This window comes from Microtus ochrogaster, assembly GCF_000317375.1.
Source record: "Microtus ochrogaster isolate Prairie Vole_2 chromosome 14 unlocalized genomic scaffold, MicOch1.0 chr14_random_3, whole genome shotgun sequence".
In the NCBI taxonomy this organism is placed as follows: domain Eukaryota; kingdom Metazoa; phylum Chordata; class Mammalia; order Rodentia; family Cricetidae; genus Microtus; species Microtus ochrogaster.
Window position 1 is genome coordinate 14,331,186 of NW_004949098.1, and position 4,972 is coordinate 14,336,157.

Consider the following 4,972-nt stretch of genomic DNA (forward strand, 5'->3'; position numbering starts at 1 on the left):
GTTATCCTTGTGGATTCCTCGGAATTTCTTGTGTCAGGTTTCTTGCTAGCTTCATAATGGTTCCCTCAATCAAAATATCTCTTTCCTTGCTCTTGTCTTTGTCCTTTCTGCACCTCAGCTACCCCATTCCCCTATCTATATATTTAGAGGAGAATTAATAGTGTTTATTCATCTGCTTGATATTTCCATACTGAGGAAGCTGGAGCTGAAGCACCATTATGATTTTGCCTGAGTGAAGCTCTGTTTCCCATGGGACATAGAACTCAGCTTTAACTTGTTGGTCTGTTGTTCTTTCTTGCACACAATTTCAGGCAATTTTTTATGATGTCCCAAAGGTAAGAAACATGTGGTAGCAGTTGGAACATATAAACAGGGAGGTTTGCATTTTAGGCTAAGCAGTGAATGTGGAGATTATGTGCCTTTTACACCATAATAAATGATGACAATCTCAGCCCCAATTATGCTGATTGTGAGGATGAAGTATGACTTCCATGTGCCTTCATTAACAGTCGTATCCATGGAAGAGGGTACTGTGTCCCATGAGTGCAAGTTCATCAGTATTAGACTTCCTGGCTCCAAAGAAAACAAATAAATCTTGGTTGTTTTCAGTTAATTGGTTTCTAATTAGTTGACTTTCAATCACAGTCCAAGAAATCAAATGCACCAGGGATGAAAATATCCATGATGTTTTATTTATTAAATTTACTAAATAAGGATAGTCAGACTTTTCCTGTTATAGAAAAAAGGAAATGGAGTTTTATCCTTTCAGTCAGAAAAAAGTCCATTTATTTCCCTTACATACTGTGAAAACACATGTTTAACCACAGGAGTCTTTGGATTTATAAGACCCCAGTCTCCATGTGTCCAAACTGAATGAGCAGCAGTAAATGATATCAAAGAACAATCTGAGTTCATTAAAGCTGTCACAAAACAAAGTACAAAGTTTAGCAAAGACAGAGATCACAGCCCAATCTGTTAGACATTGATAGGGGCAGGTATTCATTTCTCATATTCTTGACCTTGAGATTACAAACTTTCTTAATCCACATCCTGCTTGTATTTCTAAAATGATAGCTTATCAGCAGTATATAGAGTATATCTTAATATGCTTATGAGAAGCAATTTACAAATTTTACATGAAATGTAAATGTATAAAATTAACGAACTATGCAAAATAAAAGGGAAATATATGTTATTTAAATTAATATTTAATTTTCAATATTATTCTTTGTTTAATGTTTAAACCTTAACATCAAATAATCACATTACTTTGGACATCGAATGCCATGATCTGCCTTGATTAATAACACACATTTTAAAAGAGAGATTTTTACTTGCTCACTATGACAATAGGACCATTTTCAACCAGTTACAGTACTGCTAATTTCTAGATCATTCTAGAATATGCATTTCCAAAATAAGCACTCTTGGCAGTGCTGGTTTTCATCCAGGACAACTTGAAGAAACCCAGTTTGTTTTGTTCCCCTCCCATTTCCCCAAATATAGAATTTGTTTTCAGATCTCCTGAAGTTGTGCAGAGAAAAATTATTAGTTTCTGCTGGGTTTGCCTTGGCTTTGAGATTATAGCTTCTCCCATCTCAATTTTCAATTAATGTTTCCCAGTATTTCCACACAGTGAATTCTGGGCTGGTCTTTGCCTTTCTATCCTTTATTTAGTCCACAAACTGGAGCCCATAGTTTATTTTCCTCACTATAAGCATGGATTTAATGTACCCAACTTTCTTTATCCATTCTTTGATTGTGGGCATATAGACTGTTTCCATTTCTTGTCTATTACAACAAAAATGCTGCTATGAACATACTTGAGAAAATGTCCCTGTGGTGTGAGTGTGCTTCCTTTGCTTATGCTCCTAAAAGTGATATTGCTGGGTCTTGAGGTAGACTGATTCCTAATATTCTGATAAACCACCTTACTTATTTGCACAGTAGCACTAAATGTTTGCACTCCTACCATCAATGGAGAAGACATCCCCTTACTCCACATCCTCTCTAGGATAAGCTGCCATCAGTTTTCTTGAACTTACCCATTCTGATTCGTGTAAGATGGTATATCAGAGTCATTTTGATTTTTTTTATTTTTTTGGTTTTTCGAGACAGGGTTTCTCTGTGGCTTTGGAGCCTGTCCTGGAACTAGCTCTGTAGACCAGGCTGGTCTCGAACTCACAGAGATCCGCCTGCCTCTGCCTCCCGAGTGCTGGGATTAAAGGCGTGCGCCACCATTTGAGCTTCTCTGGTGACTAAAGATATTGAGCATTTATTTAAGTGTCTTATGGCCATTTGAGATTCTTCTGTTGAGATTGTCTTCTTAGATGTGTACCCAATTTTTTCAATGGATTATTTGATAGTTTGATGTCTAGTTTCTCAAGTTCCTTATATATTTTGGAGACCAGCCGTCTGTCAGATGTGGGGTTGCTGAAATATTTTCCCATTTTTAGGCAACTGTTTTGTCTTTTTGACTGTTGCCTTGGCTTTAAAGAAGCTTCTCATTTTCTGGATGTCCCATTTATTAATTGTTGCTTTCACTGACTGTGCTACTGGTTTCATATTTAGAAGGTGTTCCCTGTGTCAATGCATTAAAGGGTATTTTTTACTTTCTCTTCTATGAGTTTCCATGTGGTGGGATTTATTGAGGTCTTTGATCTATTTGAAATTGAGTTTTGTGCATTTGGGTAAATATAGGTCTATATGCATTCTTCTACATGTTGACATCTCCTTATGCCATTTGCTAAAGATGCTTTCTTTTTTACATTTCATATTTTTAGCTTCTTTGTCTAAAATTAGGCATTCATAGTTGTGTGGGTTAATATTTAGGTCTTTTATTTAATTCCATTGGTCCACCTGTTTCTATTCATGCCAATACCGAGCTATTTTCATTACTATAGCTCTATAATAGAGCTTTAAGTCAGGTACGATGATGCCTCCAGATATTCCTTTATTGTACAATATTTTATTGGCTATCCTGGGTTTGTTTCTCCATATAAAATTTATCATTGTTATTTCAAGGTATGTTAATATCTATTCAATGATATTAATGGAGATTCATCGAATCTGTATATTGCTTTTGGTAAGATTGCCTTTTTGATTATGTTGATCCTACCTATCTAAGAACATGGGAGAGCTTTCCATTGTCTGATATCATTTACAATTTCATTCTTCAAAGACTTAATGTTCTTGTAATACAGGTATTTAACTTGTTTTGTTAGAGGTACCCCAATATATTTTATGTTTTTGTGGATATTGTGAAGGATGATGCTTCTCTGATTTATCTTCTGTCCATTTATCATTTGTACATAGGAGGGCTACTGATTTTTTTGAGTTAATATTGTATCCTGTCATATTACTGAAGTTATTTATTGGCTTTGTGGAGCCATTCTCTATGGAGAGATAATTTGTTCAGTCTAGGCATGGGGGCAGGGTGGGCCTTGATCCTCTCTCAAAGAGTTGATGGGACAGACTTAGTTGATTTCCAGGAGGCGACTTTACTTTCATGAAGCAGCAGATTGGGGTGGGTTAAGGGGAGCAGATGAAATGAGGGAGGGGGAACTGGGATTGATATTTAAAATATAAAAAATAACTTTTTAATAAATAATGGATTAAAAGATAGGAGATAAACAAATTTAGCCTTAATACTCACTTTCTCACTTCTTTTCTGCTTTACCTCCCTCCACTCTCCCTTTATTTCCTTGTATATTTTCTTACCCTTAGTTTCTTTTGTTGTTGTAAACTTTTGAGCATATCATATCATTTCCATAGTACTATTTATCTGAGAATGCTTTGCTAACATTGCTGCAAAATCAAGCTGATTTAAATATGTCTTGAACCTCACCCCAAAAATGTTATTAGAGTACCTAATAGATTTCTGCTTGAGAGCAGTAAACTGATATCAGTGATTTCTCACACTGCCCATGATGGTATTTTGTATTGAGAAGCACCAGCCATTTACACATACTGCCCAGACATTTCATTAGGTATTTGCTGACTGTTTTGCATGGGCCCCTACAGCCCAGACCAGTTGATCAGAATTTATAAACCAGGTCTTTTCAGTGAGAATGTGGGTGTGTCAGAGAGGCAGGAAGAGCAATATGAAGTCACAGACCCAGGTCGTCATGTGACTGTTCCTCTGGGTGTCTGGTGAGAAATTTATAATATTTTTGGAGTCACTTCCTTTATACAAGAATTTTACAATGTGTGTAAGAAATACACTCTTGAATATGACATTACAGGTTATGAAATGACAAGTTTTAAGTGTTGCCATTTCTGTACATGCATATTATTCTTGTTTGCAGGTGCCGGTGCAGATATCATGCTGACTCAGTCTCCATCCTCCATGACTGTGTCAGCAGGAGAGAAGGTCACTATCAACTGTAAGTCCAGTCAGAGTCTTTATCTGGTATGGCTAACTACTTGGCTTGGTACCAGCAGAAACCAGGGCAGGCTCTGAAACTGCTGATCTACTATGCATCCACTCGATACCCTGGGGTCTCTGAACGCTTCACAGGCAGTGGATCTGGGACAGATTTTATTCTCACCATTATCAGTGTCCAGAATGAATACCTGGCAGATTATTACTGTCAGCATCAACTTGGTACTCCTCCCACAGTGCTTCAGTCTCCAACAAAAACCTCTCTGAGAAGATTTTCACCAGCTAGCTACACCACACAGCCCTGGACCTGCACACTTCCCCTTGCTGCCTGAGACTGGTGTGTTAAAACAGTTGCTAAAAAGTTTGAAGAGACCAGCAAAAACAATGGGTTCAATGTCTCTTATGTATTTACATATGAAAAATAACTTTAAATGAAAATGTAAATAAGAACTCAGTATTATCTTTCTATTCATTCTGTAACACAAGCTCTGCTGCTTGAATATGAGGGATTTATTTTTACAGTTCTGAACTTTCAGTATCTAATATATAATACTCTATGTGACTAAGTAATGACAAGTGCAAAGGTGG

General features: G+C 36.7%; 1 pseudogene; it reads left to right on the top strand.

Moving 5' to 3' along the window:
- The first annotated feature begins 4,103 nt into the window (after window positions 1–4,103).
- LOC101996830 lies at window positions 4,104–4,716 on the top strand (annotated as a pseudogene).
- Window positions 4,717–4,972: the final 256 nt, after the last annotated feature.